The sequence below is a fragment of the Sabethes cyaneus genome, chromosome 3 (genome assembly GCF_943734655.1).
Source record: "Sabethes cyaneus chromosome 3, idSabCyanKW18_F2, whole genome shotgun sequence".
In the NCBI taxonomy this organism is placed as follows: domain Eukaryota; kingdom Metazoa; phylum Arthropoda; class Insecta; order Diptera; family Culicidae; genus Sabethes; species Sabethes cyaneus.
In genome coordinates, this window is record NC_071355.1 from 7,761,309 (window position 1) to 7,785,013 (window position 23,705).

Genomic DNA, 23,705 nt, shown 5'->3' on the forward strand with positions numbered 1-23,705 from the left:
AAGAACTGTGTTCTTACATGTGATACATGTTGGTGCAGATTTGGGAAATTATTTCGAACAGTTTCGGGTAGATGCAGAATCTTTTTTGCAAAAATCTGGCATCTCAGGTTCCGCTAGGCAGCTTTAAACACATGTGTATGTGATACGATTTGTTTTTTCGACTACATCATGGATACGCTTCTGTTTTGTTAAGGAAGGTTGGGAACACGATTACGATTCTGCCTGGACTGGCACTGGACCGCTGGCATCTGTATTTTGTTTCGTGATGCCGTAATTTACAGCAATTCGCCATTACGCTACGAAGGTCGTCTGTGGTGTGCTGGAAATGGCAAGGTCGCAGAAGTTTTACTATTTTCGCAGCTAAATAATAAACAAGCAAAGTAAAGATTGAAAGTTTCAATTTAATCATTCGTAAGCAAAATACTGCACCAGTCTGGCAGCTTTGTTTTAAATACATCGATGTTTTGAATCCAACACGGTCGGCGTAATTTCCACTTCACACCAAACAATAATCGGCTGCTGCCAAATTTTACCACCTTTGCCGCGTCCGGACAGGGCGATAAAATCGTAACTCTCATTATTATTTGTAACCCAAACAACGCGAAAATGATGCCGTTCGCAAAATCAATTCAACAGCTTCATATACTTATTCAGTAGTTCTTAAAAGAACTAATTGTTTTCTACCAGCTGTTAATAATACGAATCGAAGAAATTTACTGCTTGGCAGCAGCTTTTTTCGAACAGCATTCTCCGTTAGAACTTCTTTTGGCTTTGGAGTTTTCGATGCCTTTGCTATAGTCTTCATTGACTTAGTTATCTTGCTTCCCGCTAGCAAGTTTGGTAGGCGAACGAACCGGAAGCGCCAGTTCTTTGTTTGGACCAGCTCTCTCTTGTTGAAAACTAACTTTAAAGCCTTTTTCACGAATGTGTCCAACCTTGAAACGTCACAATTGTAGCTGACGGCGATATACTTCTAGACGGCTTGCAACGAGGATCCGTTGACTCTTCGGTTTATATTGGCGTCTCGCTTAGTGAATTTGGATGTCTTCGTTGCCTTATTCCGGGGAAGAACAGCTGAAGCTCAACGATTTTCGAGCGAATTCTATAGTGTAAATTAAATACAATCAAACTTTGAACCCTTTGATTCAAAGGGAATTTAATCCATAGCTCTTCTCCTATATATTTCTGTCATCCGTGTTAGGGAAGTATTGGCGTGGGAAGGCAAAAATTTTTAGCAAAAATAAAATTAAAGCAACGTCATGAGTCAGAAGACCGCATGGTGAGTCACCACATATTTAACGTTTTATAGATCAAATCAGAAGAAATTCTTCATGATTTAAAGAATCAGCGACATTTGGAAATTTAATTAAAGAAATTTAGTATACAAAAAATTTTCATCTCTTCATTAACAAATTCGTTCGTCCTAAAAAGGACGGGTTGTGGTAATTTATGAGGTTGAAAATCCGGCCAGCTGAATGGCTTGAATGTTTGAAACAACACCCCTCAGGGCAATGGTGACAATGGTTACCGGACAGAGCATTTTCCATTAATTCAAGCTCTTCCGCTCCCGCAACCAAATATTCTAATATAGCAGATAACAGATCGATGCTCCGGTACCAACGCGTTCTGCGCACTCTACACCAAACAATGATCGGCTGCTGCTGCTACTGCTGCTGCTGCGCTGCGTTTTACCAGTTTGCCGAGTCCAGTGAGGGAGATATAATCGCAACTCTCTGCTGTCTGCTCTGTACCGTACCGATGTCAATGCGAAAATGATGCCGTTCGCCGGCTTACTTCTGATTATATACCAGAGCAAACGGCACCAAGTTGTAACAAAGGCGGATCAACGTAGGGCAGAGAATCATAGACACGAAAGAAAGGCGGTACAACGTACAACGAAACCGTACATTGTTTGAACAAAACCGGTGTCCGGTGCTTCCTTAATGAAGAGCTACCAGTTTCTGCAGAGCAACCTAATATGAAGCATCTAGTGATGTCCGAAATTTTCAATTATTCGATTACCGATTAATCGGCAAGTGTTGTCTGCACTAATCGATTAATTCAACTATTCGTGCTAGTGGTATTCGATTAGAAATATTCGAATATTTTTTTCATTTATTCGATTAATCGAACCGAACGATTATGAACGATTAGCGGGCATTATTCGGGGATTATTCGCATTCATGTTATTTCCTTTGAACTATTCGATTAATTCAACTACTCGTGTTGGCAGTATTCGATTAAAAATTATTCGAATATTTTTATAGTTATTCGATTAGTTGAATTAATCGAACGATTAACGGACATCACTAGAAGCATCGACATCGTTTTCATGCCACCGAAAATCAGTGGAAGGCCGCAAAGCGCGATAGGAAAAAGAAGACAGAAATATTCTTCGGAAGGTTTGTCTTAATACAGTTTAAACATGTAATTTCTGACGGGCTCTTACTTCGAACGCTCATACTAAACTGCCAACATCACTTTAAAATGTGAGAAAAATCAATTTTACTGCTTCGTATACTTTTATTCAGTAGTTCTTAAAAGAACTGATTGTTTTCTACCAGATATTAGTAATACAAATCAACGAAATTTACATCTAGGCAGCAGTTTTTTTCGGGCACCTTCTCCGCTGGAACGATTTCCTTTGACTCTGGGGCTTTCGGTGCCTTTGCTACGGTTTTCATTGGCTTAGTAGATTTTTGTTCGAGGGTACCATCGCATATTTACTAGTACAGCTTTAATCGGAGCCGCCTTTGCAGCAGTTAGCAAAGATAAATTGTTTTCGTCCATTTTATCAACCTTGAACGAATCGGAATCGCCTGTTCTTTTTGTTTGGACCAGCTTTTCGACAGCTAATTTCAAAACCTTTTTCACGAATGTGTCCAACCTTGGAACGTCACAATTGTGGCTAGCGGCGATTTACTTCTAACGGCTTGCAGCGAGGATCCATTGATTTTACTGGGTATTGATAGCAGCAAAAACCATATCGTTCGCTGGCGGACGAGTCGGTGGCTTCTTCGGTTTGTTGGCGTCTTGCTTGGTGAATTTGAATGTCTTCGATGCCTTATTCCGAGCAAGCAGCAACCGCTGAAGCTCAACAATTTTCGAGCGGATTCTATAGAGCGTAAATTAAATACAATCAAAGGTCAGCTTAACCCATAGCTCATTTCGTATATATTTCTGTCATCTGTGCTAGGGAAGCATTGGCGTGGGAAGGCAAAAACATGAAAATAATGAAATAATGAACATCCGTCTAAAATTTTCTCAATTATTAAACGTTTGTTTGGAAAACATGGAATCTATTGTATTGTTATGGATTTTTTGAAAAATTTTCAATCGATTGATACCAATATCTCTAGAATCTGTTGACGGATGACTGAGTTATAAGCGTGCAAACCATAACCACTTTTCGTTACATGTTCCTTTTTCGTTTTTCTAAAGTGCACCCTAATATAGAAATCAAAGAAGTAGTCCTACTTCAAAAAGGCAGAAAATTGGACTTAATATTGGTCTTGAAATTGCACATGAAATTAAACTTAAAATTTTGCTAGAAATCGGTATATTTGGCATCAAGTTGAACTTAAGTCGGGACTAATTTAGACTAGAAGCTTCTCTTTAAATTCCACTGGAAGCTGGACTTGAAATTCGACGTGAAAAATGAATTAATTTTTTTCAGGAATCAAACGTAAAATTCGGCTTGAAATGTGGCTACAATTTGATCTTCAAGTTAAAATTGAAATTGAACTCGAAATTTTACTTGATGTTGGACTTAAAATTTGATTTGAAACTGGCTTTATTCTTACACAGTTCGGAAAAAATATAAGCTATTAAATTCTCCATATTTCCTGGTTAGGTATCTTTAGGAAATAGTTTTTTTAACATTCAATTTTATAGAGGAGGATTCAGCCTGGGCACGCTAGATGTTGTAGGTAGCAAATATTATATTGATTTTTAATCCTTGAATATCCATTTTACAGTACACCTTAGGCGAACAAAATAAACGTGACTTGAGCGGTAAAGTTGTGACAAAAATAGTATCAAAATCACTCAACTAAAAAACGATGGATGGAGCTTTACTCCTTGGTTCATCAAGGCAATGGTAAACGAAAAATGGCAGGACAACCTTTACGCTGGATGGTCTGATACTGCTTTCAGTGACCAAGTTAGGTATGTTTATAACGATTGATAAAATGCAATGAAATTTGAATGACGAATAAATTATGTTTGCCAACAGATCACGTTCCTGTCAGTTCCTATATATTCTCATGGCGGAGATACGGTGTTGATCGAAGTTATTTTATATAAGAAATCAGGCTTTGTATGTTGCTGCTGTAGAGTCGCCATTTCACGGAGAAGGAATCCGCAACGAACAAGTAACTTTAGTTGTAAAATTCCTAAGATAGCGAAAATCAGATCTATCTGAACACTAAACAAGTATTGGGTAGCATTATTGTGCACTATGAAGATAGAAATCAGGTAGTTTTTCGAAATAGTGCTATAACGTTAATTGAGAATAGTTTGATCAGAATGCATTATTTCGTTTCTATTAGAATCTATTTAAGTAATCTTGTTTAAGCGAAACTCGTTTAACAGGATTTACAACTTTAAGCATCAGTAATTTCGTTTGAGACAGTCAGTCACCTGTGAGTGTATAATAATGGCAAATATGATCAAGTACTTTTCTTAAATTCACAGTTCCTTGTTCAGATTCCAATTCAAACAAAAAAACACCATAGATTAGTGCCAACTTTTCTACTAATGATTTTACGATTAATTTTCCATTTCTAGCCAGCATTCAGGATGCTTTTTTGTGCACTAATTTTACTTATTTAACTGCTCCGTCTCAACCAAGCAAAATTTAAAAGAAAAAAGTTTTGTGTGGTATACTTATAGAGTCAGGAACATAACTACTTCAAATTCAAACGAAATCCATTTCGCTGCACCGAATTGATCAAATATGCGATCAATCCTTGGTAGTGGAAGCTTATCAGTCAAAATTTTGTTTTTAAGTTGACAAAAATGTACCACGAGCACGTTGTGGGTGGTTTCATCTAGCGACAAAAAAACTTCTGTTTGTAGATATCAGAGCATTGATGAGTTTATCAGCATCAGTTTTTGTTGCCATCTGGATTGCAGAGTTATATCAATTTTGCTGATTTTTATTATTATTTTGGTTGCTGAATTTGTTGGCTATGTTTATTTGCATGATCAAATTGGGAAATTGACAGTTGCTGTGCAATACACATAACTGTCTGTAAGGCCTTCAACTGCATGGTGTTGCTCAGGGTCTTAAACGTTTCTCCTTTGGGAAATACACTCTCTTTCGTTTGTTGTATTTTGGTGTGAATTAAATTGATTTTGCTGTTAGAAATGTCGATCTGCACCCCCTTGTGATATCTAATGAATGATGCACACTGCTATCGTTGATAGTTGAAATTAATCTATTTATTCTTGGAAAAAAATTATTATATCGTACTTAAACTCTACACATTGCAATATTTCTACAATTAATGCGGAGGAAGCAGAAAACATTTTTGAAAAGTGATATTTGTAAAATGGTCTCGACTCTATGTGGAAACTCCCCAAAATATTGTGAACTAAATAAAAGTGCACTTTTATTAATACTTTATTAATTTAAACTTGCCCTTTTATACATACTTATTTCTTAGTCAGCATAATCGTCTAAATATCAATACTCAATATCTTACTCGACTTGTGTGGAAACCTCATTGGTTTCGGAATTTTCATGAAAAATAATAACGAACGATTTTTGAACTTGTCGCTTCTGCGACTAACTTCTGAATGTTTATTCCAAAACCAAATCCCTAATGGAGAAGGCTCTAATTTTTTATCATTACAACATAAGTGGGGGAAGCCTGAGTGTTCTAAACTCTATTACCCAATCATATGGTTTTAGTACGATCGGCGAACAGCCGATCAAAACAAACAAAGAAATATTTGGCCCTAACACCAATGCACCGTATCGATCGGGACTCTACCGAACGCATCGACTAGGCGACATAAAAAATTAATGACGTCGTCACTTGCTCGCGACGTCGTCACTTGCTCGCAGCGCATTCATGCAAGCATGTGGGAACGCTGTCGACGCACATTGGTTGTAACGAACGGGCGCCGATCATGAATCGAACAATTGTTCACATTGAAAATACTTATTGCTGTTAATGCAATTTCGGGTATGGGAAAATTTATGAGTTTGAAGTGTGGGAAAGGAATTTGGATATACTTTTAATTTGGAATGTCAACTCGAAATTCGAGACGCGATCAACACGATCCGCGTCTATCAAATAATAGAATACTTTGTGTGACAAAGTTGTTTGTTCACTGGAAGGTTTTATGAATTTAGGGTTTTATGATATGGCTTAATGCTTTGTAACTCTTTTGGGATAATTATATAATTTAATCATTGTTTATACTACAATACCCCTTATCGATCGATTGGGGTGTATTTCGGATTGCAGCCACTGCTATTGTATTGAGAAATACTTTGCTCTTCCCACTTAGTCTGGAATATCGTCGATTCTAGATAAAGGAAATTTGTCTGCAGTGATTTTCTTATTTAGTTGCCTGAAATATTTTCCCAAAAAAACGCTTATCTTGGCAGATTGACTTTTTTTGTGGTGTATCCAATGTATGGTTTTAAAATGCCAATATCATAATATCTATACATATATAATTTATATCGATAAATAGTATAGCGTTACAGCTGATATGGTACCAAGTTATAATTCCAAATAAATAATTATTTCTATTTCTAAACTTGATCCAATTCTTAACGGTACTTTAAATTGGTACTTTTTTATGGAATGATGTTTGGTTTCCGGAATGCTGTTGGGTAAAGAATTGTTCTAGGAATGTCTTATTAGATGTGTTCGAATTTATTTGGGTTTGGTTTGGATGTCATCCATGGGAAACGTTGGTGTTTCTAATGTTTGTCATAGATCGTGAATAATTCTTGAAACATTACGCAACGCATCATACGTACAGAATAATGTTTCAAACACTTGTACCGATGTTTTTCGATGCAAGACTATGAAGCGTTCATTAGTCGCTTGATTGGCGGTCCGAAGGTCGTCTCTAAAGTCCTGTCACGGTCGCCATGAAATAATTTGAACTTCACCTTCAGTACATGATGTATGTTTTCAAGAGATTTTATAAACTGGGAAATTATGAACAGCCTCTCACATTGCACTCTAACTACTGATTGATTATTTCTATAAACTGCAATTTTTTTGCGTGTTCAATGTGCACGTTCTGTCGTGGTAAGTTACCTCTGCTCATTTTGTGTGCAGCAATATTTGTTATCTGTCTCTCTACTGCAATTTCTATTAGTGATTTGATCAGCCCGACCGACACTCGCGATCCGCGACCGATAATCGCGATCCAGGCTGTCTAAATATTCTCTCGTTATAGGTCGTATTTTTAATTCTTGCTGTAATTTTTGAAGTTTGTCGAGCAATATTCTGATTTCATCTTCCATCAGTGATATTGCAAATTATTTAGTAGCGGAGAAGATAGAAACAAATACACCTTTTGTTACATGTACGTCTGAGGACTCTCATGTAACATACGTATCGGCGGAGAATCGACTTAGTGGAGACACTTGTGGATACAATTTTACTTCACAATTTTCTCACAAGGTTAAAAAAATTTGGATTGTAGTTATAGATTTATTATATGAATTTTTGTTGGTATATAATAATTAAATTGTCAATTCCTTACCATGCCATGGCTATGGTTCTTACCCTTATGTGTCGTTCTGCAGCTGTTGTGTGTGTCAAAACCCCTTGCCGTGTGGATACGATGACCACACCGGTGATGCTCGGTAGCTTCCTTGCGGCGTACTCCAGCAGCTCCGTGGTTCTTAACGTTTTTCCTAAAACCGTCAGTCCTTGCAGCGTCCTCCTATGTATGGTAAAGATACCGCGCTGGATACTGATACTGATCAGTTTTTCGTCGTGTTTCCTTGGCTCCGACCGAAGTTGTGCAGTACTCGTGGTGTTGCCTCTGTGTATAGCTGCTGCTCCAATGATCGCAACTCTGCTTCCGCCATTCAATTTTTGTCGATTGTTATTGTTGAAAGTGCAATTTGTTTACGGATTTCGCTATTTGTTCGCGTCCGTTCGTACTTGCAAACTGCGCGATATGCGGCGTATGCGAAAATAATTATCACACCGATGGTGCACGCGTACGTTAGGATCGTCGTCGCGCCAGCTTGTTTTTCCAAATGTGCAGTTTGTTGCACGTTGTTGTTAACGATTCGAATAATATCCTCTTGTTTGGTTTGAGTCGATTGTTCGTTGCCCATTACTTCTCTTCGGGCGATATTTTCGTGCACTTCACTTTAAGTTTTTTGGTTAGTATTTTTATTTTATAATTTTCAATTTATCACTTCACTACAATACGCCGCTTTTGACGCTGACCACTTTGGTGCCGGCCACGGTTTTCCGCTGTGGTCTATGACCAGAGCGAAGGTTTTATTATTTTAGCGTTTCATGATATGGCTGTGCATACACTTTGTAATTATTTTAAGATGAATTGTGGATGATTATTAGTTTTAATTATTGTTTATACCACAGTGGAAACCTGACATCAGGTCGAGTGTGGTGAAGCATTTTGCTCGGCCTAATTGATCTAGAATATCGTCGATCCTTGGCAAGGGGAATTTATCAGCCACTATTCTTTTATTCAATCGGCGGAAATCTACGACCAAACGCCGTCTTTTCGTGTTTGTCAGCGACTTTTTTGGGACTAAAGGGATGTGTGAATTATATGGGCAAATTGAAGGTTGAATGATGTTATGTTATTTATTCAATTAAACCGGCGCGGCGCAGGTACTGGGTCTGTTCATATACTCCCCCTCAACTGTGTTTGAGCTTATACGTAGTTTTTGCTTAAAAGGTTTGTGTTGGCTATAGCTAATCTTACTAACATCTTGTAAGTTATGCTAGGAAATGCTGTCCTGATTTATTAAGAGTCCTAGAGGCGAAAGCGATTGCTTTGTCGCTACTAATTTGTCCCTGGGACAAAACGGCGCCAGTGGCATAGTTTGATGCATCCGTTATCAAGATGAAAGGCTTTGCGAAATCAGGATATTGGAGGATATCGCTTCCTGTTAAAATATTTCTACATTTCTCGAAGGAATCTAAAAACTCTTTAGAGTGGCTAATTTTTTCTCCTTTCCTTAATGCTTCAGTTAAGGGTTTGGCAATCGTTGCAAAATCTCTAATAAATTTTCGATTATATCCAAGGGTACCAAGGAACCCTCGTAATTCTTTCTCTGTTTTAGGGTGAGGCCAATTCTTAATCGCAGCTACCTTATCCATATTAGGTTTAACACCTTCAGGTTCAGCTGCACTTTCATGTTGTATTTTTCTAATGTGGTCAGAATTTCGATAAATTGTCTAAGTGCTCTTTGAGCTTGTTGAGAACACCTATGATGTCATTCATATAAATGAGACATCGAGTGCCGATATGCTTCCTGAAAACGTTATCCATAACGCGTTGAAACATTTTTCAATCCGAAGGGTATTCTTAAAAACTCATGGTGGCCACTGAATGCGGTTTTTGCCACATCGTCACCACTGACTTCTATCTGGTGGAAACCTACTTAAGCTGGTCTGAAGGGACTTTTTGGTAGAGGCCTTGGAGCTTGTTGGAATTTTTCCTTTCTTCGCTCTGAAGCATTATATCATAGTCTAATTATGCTATTTGATATGCTGGCAGTAGACTGCCTGGTCTTCCACTTCTTGTCTTAAATTCTAATGTTGAAAACTACCGACTCTTGAAGAAAGAAAGAGAAGAAAAAAGGAAGAAAAAAATTGACTCACCTTGCGTAACCGATGTCCTCTCGGCTCGGCGCTATCTTAGCTGAGAAAAACTACCACTCGCGGTCACTTGAAACGAATCTAACACGACTGCACCAGTTATGGTTGTAAATAAAACACGACTGATTCTTTCGAATGCACTAAACAGAGTGAGTTAATATTTTAGAATTTAGAACCTTAACCTAGCTACATTTAGCTCGACTCCCGTATTTCACTTGGGGGGTCAAGAAATGGTTCTCTAATTCTACTCTAAATTTAATCAGTTGTTTCGTCTCCGTCGGGTTATTAGGCGTATAGATAGCTAGATGATCAGTCTTGCTATCATCTGTTTGATGTTTTTGTAGCGGTCTTTTTTTCAGCATTGTTTTAATTAGTCTTATTTCTTGTCATAGATCTAGTGTTAACAACGAATGCGTGCATTGACTTAAGTTCATCAGATGTAACTTGGGCTCTGGACAGAGCATCTGCTGCTACGTTTGATTTTCCTGCTATATATTTAACCACAAAGTCGAATTCTTCCAAATCCAGTCTTCTTGTCAATTTAGAAGATGGATTTTTCATATTTTATAAAAATACCAATGGTCTATGATCTGTTCGAAGTATGAATTTTTTTTCGTACAAATAAGGCTTAAAATAGTTTATTGCCCAATGAATTGCAGTCAATTCTTTTAATATGGTTGGCTTATTACGTTCGCCTTGTGTGAAACTTTTGCTGGCGTATGCTATTAGTAAATCGTTACCATTTATAACTTGCGACAATACTGCGCCTGAACCGACATCTGAAGCGTCAGTTGTTAAAATAAATGTTTCGTTAAAATCTGGATATTGCAATATTTTGGGTGAGATTAAGTAATTTTTTAATAGTTCGAATGCTCTTTGATATTTATCTGTCCATAAAAATGGTTGTTTTTTCTTTAACAATTGGTTCAATGGGTATGCAATTGTTGCAAAATTTGGTACAAATTTTCGATAATAATTACAAAATGCAACGAATTTTTTTGGTAATGGGTGTTTTTTGATTATTTCATATTTCGTTTTATCTGGCAATATAGCTTTGTCTGTTATTAACTGTCCACGTTACTTCAATATCAAAGAAGGTGCATTTTTCCAAGTTTAATTTTAAATTGTATTTTCTCAAGTTTTGCAAGGTTTTTGCCAAGTTTGCCAGATGATGCTGCACTGAGCAGCCTATTACAATGATATCATCAATATATACAAAGGCATTTTCCGGTGTTAAACCTGCCAAAGCGATTGTCATCATTCTTTGGAAACTATTCGGGCTTATATTTAAACCAAACGGTAACCTTGTGAATTGATAGCGTACAGATTGTGTTGAAAATGCTGTACACTCCCTAGAATTATTGTCCAAAGGTATCTGATGAAAACCAGACATCAGATCCAATGTACTAAAATACTTTGCTCTGCTGAGTTGATCTAGTATCGTATCTATTCTCGGGAGCGGGAACTTGTCCGCTAAATCTTTTTTATTTAATTGTCTAAAATCGACAACTAAACTCGATTTTCGATATAATAGTGTTTTCAAGGAAAACTCCCGGTTTGATTTCCTGTGAAAGCAGTACCATATCTTCTAAAATGTTCAGTTGATAAATTTTTCTGTTTACTTCGCTTCTCTGCGGAATTAAGAAATTTTCATCCACCGAATCTTGTATGGGTAATACTATTGGCTGATTATTTGCTGTGAGATTCAGAGTCCAGCAGTCATAGTCGATGGTACATTTGTGAGAAGTGAAAAAGTCTCTTCCTAAAATGCCATCGGTTTGAATGGGGAACTCTGAACCGACAAGATGAAATGTGTGTTTAATTATGTTTCCATTTTCAAATATTAGATTTGTTTCCGTTGTTGCTAAAGTTTCTATTTCACCAGTTGTAATACCAGTTACTTTAATTTTTGTTTTTGCATCTATTGGCTGGTTCAATACAATCGCGTTGAGTTAAAATATTGAAATATCTGAACTTGAGTCAATCAACAGCGTGCATTTTCTTTGTGCCATGAGCACATTAATTTTAATGAAGTTTGTCATCGTTACATCCATTGTTAACACTCGTCTTCTAAAAAATTATGTTGGATTCTATGATTCCTTACATTTGGACTTCACCTCCCTAACAATATCGTCTATATCGTTAATTGTTCCAGGTAAAGCACTTTTGGCCTTACCTTAAAGTCTTGTTTTAATAAATTTAATTGCCATTTCTTTTTGGCTATCTAAAATTAATTCTTTAAGGAGCTCCACTGAATCAACAAAGGTGTTGAGTCCAGCTGGCTCGCCGTTGTATGGTTGCAGTATTGAACATGCTTGACGCACGTCAAAATTTGCTTCCTCTGTAGTAGGCATTTCGACTGATTTTTGGTTAGCTATTCAGCTATAGATAAAAGTAGTTTTTGAATTATTAAAAATCCTGCGTAATTGCTTAATTTTCGTGTGCACTATGAGTTCTATACCTACGAGCCACGCAGCGTATTTAATTAAAATTACCTCGTGATCAGATGAGATCGCGTCAGTATTATTTTTCAATTGTGTAGTTATTGAAGTATATATTAATTTAGCTTCATTTACTTTTTTCAATAGTAATTTTTCTGATAACTTTGTACTTATTGCTTTTTTAACATATAAATGAATTGTTTTTAGCGCTGCTATTTGCCTTTTCGATTCACTCATTTAACTTAAAATCGTTTTTTTAATATATAAAAATAGAACCGTTACTCATATAAATCTATATAAAATTTAGTAGTGACGTCATATATATAATGCAATGTGAAATAATATTCATGTAATATGTAATATATATAATAATTAAATAACATTTGTATTTTGATATTATGATAATGATATTATGATATGATACCTAAAATTATTAATTCTTTATAAAAATATATAAAAAAAATTTGTTTTGTATATTAATGTGGGTGTTTAATGCGGCCCATGCTCGCATTTCGATCCTTGCGCGTTCTGGACAAATTCCCGATTGGGCGAAATCCACGTGATTCACAATGGAGTATGTAATAGAAGCTTATTGGCCTCCGAATTGTTGCTCTGATTTTCCAATGAATTTTTCGGGTAGCAAACGTTTATCTCTATTTATAGCATCATCCAATGCTCGAAAGTATTTGACGTGATCCTCAAAATCATGCCAAAAATCGTCCATATTTTTGTTTTGTTTTTACTTGTTTATTGTAATGATTCTACAGGTCTTATACCTGGTCTAACGAGGTGATTGACATTTTAGCCTTTTTGATCGCTTTTCGCCTTATTTTATTAATGTGCATTACTGGCTGCATGGCTAGTTGTGTTAAAGTTACTATCAGAATGATTAGAAGCAGTAATTCCATACTGTCATTTACTTTTGTATTATTTTCAACTTCGTTTATGACGTTGACTTGGGGATCCCCCTTATTCATATCATTTTGGAGGTTCCCCCCATTATTTATGTACATTTCTTTATATTTAGTGAAATTTTTAAAAGTGTACCTGTTTCCTTATTGCTTGCATCATACGAAATCGTTAACTCAAGAATGTGACTCTGAAACTTTCGGTGGAAAAATAATCTGCCGCAATTTGACGCATCAAGTGGTATTCGTCGTTGAATCTGTGGCCCGATTCATCATTCCATGAATCGGTCACAGAATATTGAGAAATACTTTGCTCTTCCCAGTTGGTCTGTAATATCATCGATTCTAGGTAAAGGAAATTTGTCTGCAGTGATTTTCCATGAAGTTTGTCTGCAGTGATTCGTAACATGTTAAGTTGTTGTAGTTCAGGTTTGTCGAAGACCAATTTGCAAAGTTGACTAGCAGAGTACCAGTTACCTTTCGTTTTTCAATGTTGCAATCTAAATCCAGAAGTATTCGTTGTCCGCTTTGGTGTTCAAATTGTCCTCGCCGTCGTCGTCTCATGCTGGGTGAGCTGGGGAGCTGCTATATTTCTGATAGTCGTTGAACATTTAGTACTTCTGCTTTGCATTCAGTCATATGCTAGAAAGAGGTAATTGATTCACTCGAACACTTAGAACTTTTCATTTACGTTCAGTCATTTACAACGTTAAAGTCAATGATTTCTTCGGGCACTTAGAATGTTTTCACTTCTCGCGGGGGAAAAAGTCTGGTTGCCGAATGCGCCAGTTAATCAGGTTGGGCTCTCGGGAGGATTTTTAAAAAGTAAGTAACACTATTAATGGTTCGGAACAAACTGAATTTATTAATCTAACTTAACCTACACTTGGGTCTCTATATAGCTTAAGCTCCCTATAGCTTTAAGAATGTTGTTGGGTAATGAATTGTACTAGGAATGTCTAATTAGTGTCTCTAATGTTTGTCATACGTCGTGAATAATTCTTGAAACGTTTCAAACACTTGTACCGGTGTTTTTCGATGCAAGACTATGAAGCGTTCATTAGTCGCTTGATTGGCGGTCCAAAGGTCTGCAAAGTCCTGTCAGAGTCGCCATGAACTAATTTGAACTTCACCTTCAGTACAAGATGTATGTTTTCAAGAGATTTTATATACTGGGAAATTATGAACAGCCTCTCACATTGCACTCTAACTACTGATTGATTATTTCTATAAACTGCAATTTTTTTTGCGTGTTCAATGTGCACGTTCTGTCGTGGTAAGTTACCTTTGCTCATTTTGTGTGCAGCAATATTTGTTATCTGTCTCTCTACTGCAATTTCTATTAGTGATTTGATCAGCCCGAACGACACTACGAGGTCACCTACCGTTTTACACACATTTGAAATACTTCTGAATACGTTCGGTTGTCATAGATCTGAAAACGCATGAGTCCACTTCAAAATTCCTCTATTTTTCTGTTTCCTCTACAGTTTTGTTAGACTTAACTCTACTTAACTCTACACAATATTTTCCTATTGTATCGCCGGATTTTCCCGGACAACTTTTTCTTTCCGTTTTAGATAAACACCGTTTTTAATCGCACTACCGACCAGACGGGTCAGCGTGCCAAATCAGAATTAATTTATTCAAAAATCACAAAGTTAATACTTACTCGCTAAAGACTATTTTCCCTAAGGAAACTCCTCCTCCTCGAGGTAGTTCCGTCCTATTGTGCCTAGCGGCAGACCTCACGCTGTCCGTTGAGCTTCTCTCTCGCGCATACATTTTAGCCCCTCGCGCGGGAACTTTGTTTTTTGTCAACAAACCGTCCCTCGCTTCGTTGTTTGCCTTAGTCGGCAAAACGTTCGTTACGGCAGGTTAAGAAACTTGCGCGTTCATTAACCTAGAATGGTGCAAAACGGGCTGTTTTTCATTGAAGTATTTTGCCCTACCGGCGCCGTCGCTCGATCGAGTCACTGACCGGCGCGGGCAATCGAATAGAATGCGGAATTTATGTTCTCTGCCGACCGGGGTTGATTCATCCGGGCTCGGCTAGATGAAAATGCGTAAATATAGCGTTACAGCGGGAAATGAGGGTCGCTTCACTTCCCCACCCTTAGAAGCTTGCTGTGCGTCTCTGCAGGAGAGGCGCAGCAATTCGGTGAGTAAAATTGGGCATATTCAGATAAGATTAAATTCTGCGCGGTGGAGGAGCTCTACGTCAGGTGGAAACAGTATGTTTGTTATGGTTTTCAATTATGTATATATATTCGACTTGTCTTTTGATAAGTGCTAAAGCCTCTTATGGCCAATTTAGCCCCATTCCTCAATTTGATCTATTAATGGTACCGGGTTCCTATCTCGTAATGTTGTTATGTTATAATGTTATTAGAGAAAAAAAAAATTGAATATAATAATATCATAGAAAAAACTGAATAATCGTGTGCGTATTATAATATTTGCCACTGCTAAAAAAAAATAGTTTTTTTTTTTTTTTTTTTTTAAAGTAGAACATAATAATGTCATAGAAAAACTGAATAATCGTAATATTTGCCACTGCTTCGAAACCATATTGAATGGCTTCTGGTGTCTCCCTCGTCTCGTCTTTCGCTTCATCATATCGTTGCTGGTTACGTTTCTCTCCCGTGATTAAAGGCTCGTACCGTAGTATAGTGGTGTCGGGGCAAATCGCGGAGTCGAAACAATTCTGCCTCGCTGTGGTCGTCGTGCTTCCTCGCCTCTTAGGTCCCCTCGTCGTACTTCGTCAATTGCTTCGGGTCCTCATCAGGGAGTCAGGTTGCCTTGGCTGTGCAACCCTGATCTACTGCTCCACTGTGCAGTCATATGGTATACGTTTTCTTGTTGCCTCAGCGAAAATAACTTGGTCGCTGGTGTCCAGAACCTCCAATAATGTTTAACGTATTTCGGTTCTATCAGCTGTTTATTTGGTCGGGTTTATGTACCGTACGTCGTCGTCAGCTCAGGATGTCGCCTCTCCGCATATTCGTATGTATGAAGGATGGCATGAGCGGGTTTATGCTTCCCGTCATGCAAGTGTTATAGCATGAAAAATGCTCTGTTGGTATTTTTCCACACGAACCGACTCTATGGTGCTTTGGAGTGTCGCGATTTTAACTTTACGTTCTGTATTTGGATTTTTGCCGTCGACTCGCCTTTAGACTGTGGCTGTCACGGATTCTCGAAGAATGATTTTAATTTCTGCCGTCCACGCGCCCGCGTGGTGATGATGGATTGTTGGTTTATTTGCTGTTTGTTTATCTGCTGCTCGCGCTAGCCCTGCGCGCTCTTCGTGCATGGGTATTGTTTATTTGGACCTTTCCTCGCGGTGTTCGACTTATTTGCTGGCTTGACTTCCGTCGCCTCTACGTCTACTGCTGATTCCATGGGTATCTCATCTAGTGTGTTTGATTCCTCGTCTTTGTCTTCTGCGCCTGCGAATCGTTCCCTGACTCGTTGTTTTGCCCTTCGACCACTTACTACAGCTTCTTTCGGATAAAAAGCCCGCCTTGCTATGGGCTTTGATGGCTACCGCCTTGCGCGGCGTGCGTTCATTACCTCCGGGTTCCTGACTCCGTCGGGGAAAATATTCATACATTTTTATAATCACTTCCTAAATCCTCAGTCGGCGCGCAACTCACGAAAAAAGAAATATTTTAAATTTTTTTATAGCAACTTCGCTTTTATTAACAAGTGGCTGCCGCGGACTGCCTCATATAAACTCGCGATGGGTCATGTTATCTAAGTCGTCTTCTTCTTTGTTGGTAATATTCGTTCATTTTCGTAATTTTCATTTTTAGTATTTTTATTTGTCTGCTCCTAGTTTTAAAGACTTTTTCATAATCACTTCAAGACCCAGTTCTCTTTTTCGGTTTCTGCTGCTACTTATAGCTACTTCAAGAAGTCTATTTGATTTAATTGTTTATTTGATTTATTTTCTTCTTCGTAATTGATTTTGTTTATTTAGCTTGGCGAAAATTTTTTTTTTTTATTCTATTATTATACCCTTTCTGTTTCTCGCGCCAAGGTGCAAAGAGAGAGACTAACTCTTTGTTACCTCCCTATCAAAAATAAGTATATTTCATATTTGTTTTCTTTTAAGTTACTCTCCTAACCGGTACCTTATAGCAAATATAGCAAATACAGTATAGCGAATTGTGTCGTGTCATGTTGTCCGTTTGTCCTGGTCTCGAAATTACCTGCTCTTCTCCGTGATGCGGCTGCATCCCTCTCCCCACTCCGCTCGAAAGGTGCGTTTCCGGTGACTGGAACCCCTGTGTTGAAAAAAACAAAAAACAAAAAAAAAACAAAGCGACTCGCATACATACTAACTCGTATTCCGGGGGCATCCATCCCCCTTGGCTCAATCATACTTTTTCCTCTTAACAGTCTTTCTGGGTGGATGTCCCTTGTTTATCAATTAATCCTTCTGAAAAAATTTTTCTCTATCCCAGGTTCGCCCAGTGCAGGATTTTCCCCCTTCGCGCCAAGTTTCGGCTTCTTTCTATTATCTTCCTAATTTCTTTTCGTTACCATATAGTTATTCACGTTTGTTCTCCTTTTCTAGTGTTTGTGGTCCTCAAGTCCGTATTTGTATTTTCGTTTTCAATTTTTTTTTCGTTTTGTTTGTCCCCACTTTTATGCGTATCCTTACGCCTGGTTTTCTCGTTCTGTTTAGTACTTTTTCTTTGCATTGCATGCCTTTCTATAAGCTCATATTCTTTTTCTTCCATTTGCTCTAACTTGTTATGATTTCTGTTTTCCTCAAGTGTAGAGTCTGTTTCTTTTATAACCTGCTTCGTATTTCTCTTTTTAAATTTGTTTCTTCTTACCGGCGTGCATTCTTGCTCATCCGGGGCAACTCTTATATTTCTTGCGCAGCAGGATAGCTTCCATCTGCTTACGCATAAAATCATCAGTACTACGGTTACCGTACCGGCTATCACCGTAAAGCTTGTCCATGGGTTTTCCAATGGTGCGTATAATAAATTTTCCAGGTATGGCGTGTCGTGTTCAATATTGTCGACTGCTACACCTAAGTCAAATAGTTTTTTCATGTCTATGTATGTGTAAAATCGTCTACTGTCGTTCCACAGTGGCACTTTGTCGTCATTTATTTCTCCGATGGTCCAATTTTCCGTAGGTACTAGCGTAATGTTTGCTACTGTACCCATCTTTTCATTGAAATATTCGAACTTTACGTCTTCTGTTAAAATTACTGTATTAGGCGGTATATTTATTGATCCTTCTCCCAATATAGTCTCATGTGTAACGTTTCCTTTCGTTACTATTGTTAAGTTCGTTTCTCTTGGAGCGAGATAATTCCACTCATTCCTATTTTCCGTTGCTACCCAGAGCGTATGCCTGGTTTTTATTAATTTTACGCTGCAATATCTTGCAGACCTTTCAAACCATGCGGCCGCCAAGCATTTTTCCGCTGTTTGTAAATTTTCTTGCGCTTTTGTTAAGTCGCAAATTTTAGATTCTCTTAATTCGTTGCAACGATTATATTCTTCGCTACTCAGCGTGTACCCCCATGTGTCGTTATTTTTGATCAACAATATGTCCTCCTCTATATGAGAAACGAGGATGGTTTTGTTTACCATACGCGGTTTCATCATACCTCTGTATGTTTGAAAACTTTCTCGATTTACGAGTGGCAGCACAAACTCTACCATCATTTTGCCTACACCAACAAAATTGTAATTATGTCTAGCGCCGTCTAATATTTCTGGTGCTATAGTTCCGTCGATATTTTTCGGGAAATACAACCCATCTGGGAGATTAGCCTCCATGGTATCCAGTTTATTTATTAAAATTTCCGGGTACGCCAGCTTCTGTATCGTTTGGCTGCTTATCTTTTTATTTGTTAGGACCGCTACGACCGCGTCAAGTTTCGCGTTTATGCTCGCGATCAAATTCTGCAACCAGAACCCCATTTCTAGTAGCTTGGCTTCAAGAGCTACTATTCGTCTAAAATGAGTAGTGAAATTATTTGAGTTATTTACGGCCTCTCTGAGTGCCATAAACTCTTTGTTCATTTCTATTACGTTGTTGTTCATAATCAGCATCGAACGGTTGACGAAATCATAAGTGACTTCCATCACATCCGTTTGATGCTGCAACTTCGTTTTCAAATGTTCTTCGTTCGATCTCAGGTGATCCATGTCACCGTCGATCCTGCCCCTATCCGACGAGTCCATAGCTCCTAACGCGGACCACACGCTCCTACGCGGTTTGTGTCGGAATACATTTTTTATATAACCATTTTTAAATTCTATTTCCTCGATGCTGCTGTCGAGATGCTGTGTTGATTGGACACAATGCAGCGAGTTCAACATACCTTCGAGTTCTTTGCAAGTGCCGACGAAACGTGCCCTAGCATCTTTCAGGAACTCTTCTTCCGCGTTTATCGCTCTCGTCCCTAGCGTGAATTTAACGACGTAGTGTCCTCTTACGACGTATGTTACTGGCAGCGTAACAAATCGGACCGCAAAGCCGCCGGCCCCTACTGCCGTGGTGTAAGCGAGCAACCACCTGTAATGGCAACGGTAGGCAACGATTAGCTTTCCGGTTGTCATTAATTGAATATAATAATTTTGAATATACAATAATCTGGTTGCCTGTATAATTGTGCGTCTCATTACGCATAATTGTTTCGCACGGATCTTTCCGCGCCTACATTGTTCTTTTGTTAGTTTCCGGCCATGCCATCCGGTATCCTGTTGATTTTCCCCTCCCCTAAATTCATTTTTTTTCCATATTCTATATTGGTCAATGATGTTTAATTCTTGTTACATTAATTCACCCGAACCATTATTTTCCAGTTCGTCGGTTGTCGTTAATTCTAGTGCTACGACCCGAGTTACCAATATGTGTTTTGTCAAGTCAGCGGTCGTTGCCCCTGTATAATATTGATCGGAACGAATTTACTTTCCATACTTTGTACATTGTCTGGTACTCATATTACCGTGGGCACTTCGTTCTGATTTTCTTCAACCATATTTCCCACGTTCCAGCGTTAGTATAGTGGCTATAATTGATTAATTGGCAACTTTTTAGTTGGCGATTTTAAGTTCTCGATTTGTAGCTTACCTCGAGCCATTCAGTTCGAATTCGGACACCTTGCTGCTTGGACGTTTCCTTTTGGTAAGTAGCGCCGTTATATTATTAATCTCCCCTCTTTCATATTATGTATATTGTTAATTTTTTTTTTTTTTTTTTTTTTTTTGTTTCCAGAGCCGTTTTTTTTTCTTCGCCCAACCATGTACGCTACCCTTAGTGCTTCCAACATCCCGCTGTCCGACGCTACAGTGAGCGTACCCCTAAATACCCGCTGGCTGGAGCGCGTGGAATCCAGCATCTGGCTTGTCAACAGCCAGAGGCGCGGGGCGATGACGCTGGCGCACATGAATCTTGCCGCGCCTTCGTCTTATATGGCGAGTTATCGCCTCCTGGTTCTAACCCTTTTGGGTTATCTTCGTGGGTTCGTCCCAGATATCCAGGAAGAATTATTTTCGTGGCACCTACTATAAGATCGATAGAGTGGTCTCGTTCTAACCTAAGATAGCTAGCAGGAGTGTATTACATAAAACGAGTCAATCAGCCGCAGTTTGGCTTCATAGCATTTTGCCATATGGACTTTTCGTGCGCGTACCGTTGCGTGTTTAACAAATAGCATAACGGTCTGAAGTCAGAGAGAAACAAAGTCCATGCGCTATAGCGGCAGCACGGCCAGCAAGCGGCATCGCGGCTAGCAGAAGGTCAAAAACAAAACAAGGAAGGAGTAGGTCGCTTATGCAACCTGAGACAGTTTGGGTCTAAACCAAACAATAAATATTAATGCAGTGTGAATAATCTAGGTTAACCCAGAAGTGGTTCACTCAAGAATGTGACATGGTTTTGGAAATGTTCTGTTTAGTTTCAAATGTTGATCGTGGGAAATCTTCGTTCGAAGTTTGAGAACGAAAACTAACTAATGTGAAACATCTGTGCGTATGTTTGCAAGTGTCATTTGCGATTACTGCTTTGAGCGTGGGAGATTGCTCTAGCGTGGGATATTATGTGAAGATGACAACTTTCGTATTACGCTTGATAATTCAATGAATCGAACGCATTTTAATTAGTGAAGGTAGGATATACTACATCCTCCTCCTAAAGGGAGAATGATATAACGGAGTTGTAACGTAGTGAAATCATTCTTACTCTTTCCAGCTATCTTTTATAATTATCACTATAAATTTGTCAATATAATGTGAATAAAATTGTTTGATTATGATTTTTCTTGTTATGTGTTATGCAATGATCCGATTTTTGTGCACTAATAAGGTGTTATCCGTTTGTATGTCTTTGATATTGCAATTTGGATCTTGTATTTCTATTATCTGGTAAGGTCCATTGTATATTTGATCTAGCTTTTTTCGGTTTTCGTTTGTAGACAGTGTCTCCTATTTGAATTTGAATTGGGTTACTTTTTGTTACACTTGTCTGATTTCGGTTTGTTTTGTGCCTTATTAGATCTCATTTGTCCTCTGAATTTTGTGCTTTAGTTCGTAGACGTAATCATCGAAGTTGTATACTGGTTCTATTCCTTTTTGACAAATTTCCTGTAGTAATTGAGATTTTCGTCCAAAGATTAATTCATATGGTGTAAAGCCATGTTCTGTGTGTGTGGTTGTGTTGTCTGTGAAACTGTAAAATTTCATCCACTCGTCCCAATCAGACTTCTGATCATTAACGAATGATCTCAGATATTCATTTAAACATCTGTGATTTCTCTCCAATGATCCGATAGTTTGTGGGTGGTAGGCTGTAGCAAATGATTGTCTTATTCCTAATAGTTTACATATTTGATCTAACACTTCATTTTTGTATTCCGTGCCTTGATCAGATCTTAATTCTACAAAAGTTCCATAAGTGAGTATAAAATTTTCAACTAATGCTTTGGCTATAGTTGTTGCATCCTTAGATTTAATTGGGATTAAGATTATATACTTTGTTAGGTCACATTGTATACTTATCGCATACCTGTTACCATTGGCACTGATTGGTAATGGTCCAACAGTGTCTATTGAGATTATCTCAAAAGGTGAGGATGGTGTTGATGTAACTACCATACTCTCCTTTGTGTGTCTTATTACTTTGTTCTTTTTGCACGTTTCGCAGGTCTTTACAAAACGGGAAATTGAACCTTTCATATCTTTCCATGTATATATCTCGCGGAGTTTCAGGTACAAACGATGTTGTCCGATGTGTCCTCCGGTTGGTGTATTATGGTAATCTTTTAATATTTGTTGTATTTCGTCTTTGTTTGTTAGGAATTTTGGTTGCCGATATATAATTATTTGCATGTTTGTTGCTGTATTGTTAACTGTCCTCTTGAACTGGTTCAAGGGTACTATATCGCGATTTTTTTGGCATTAAATTTTTCTACTTGATTTTCAATTATTGGAAGAGCAAACTCTAATATTTGACTTCCATTTTCGTTTCTCTGTTGCACTTGTGCTACGATTACCTCTTTGTTTCCTTTATTTAGTGTAAAAGTCCATAGTTTCTTTTCAATATTCGTGCGTAATTTCCATAGTTTTCTCGTTTCAGAAGGATTCTCGGTTACGTAAGTAAAGAGGTGATCAATCTCTAAGTTACTTGTGTTACCGTTATTCTCTTCTTTTACTTCCATTGTATGGGTTTTTTCTTGTGGTCGTTGATTTGCTTTGTTTCTAGTTATGGATCTTGTGTTTACTATTAGCATGTCGTTTGATTTTAGCTCATCTGATGTTATCGTGATGCGTGATAATGCATCAGCTCCAGTGTTGCTTTTACCACTGATAAATTCTATAGTAAAATCAAATTCTTCCAGATCGAGACGCATTCTTGTTAACTTGGAGCTTGGATTTTTCATTCCAAACAAGTAAACAAGCGGTCGGGGATCTGTTCTCACTTTAAATTTTCTACCATATAAATATGGTTTAAAATATTGTATTGCCCAATGTATGGCTGTTAGTTCCTTCAGTATAATGGCTTTGTTTTTTTCTCCGGGTGTAAATGATTTACTAGCATATGCTATAGGCAAGTCGTTCCCGTCTATTTTCTGTGATAGTACAGCGCCACATCCGACGTTTGATGCGTCTGTAGTTAATATGAATTCGCTAGTAAAGTCTGGGTACTGTAAGATTGCGGGTGACATTAGTAGTTGTCGTAGTGTATCGAATGCTTTCTGACATTCGCGTGTCCAGATGAATTGTGTATTTTTCCTCAATGTTTGATTCAACGGGTGTGCGAGTGTGGCAAAGTTCGGTACAAACTTGCGGTAATAATTACAAAATGCGACGAACCTTCGCGCTTCGTCAGCATTGGTTGCCAGCATTAATCGCGATCCCGTGCTAATTGTCCATTGATAACATTTGTTGTAAACTGTTATTTGTTCAAGTTCATTGTTTACACTATGTGGAAACCTCTGTGGCTTCGGAATTTTTATAAAAACAAACGATTTT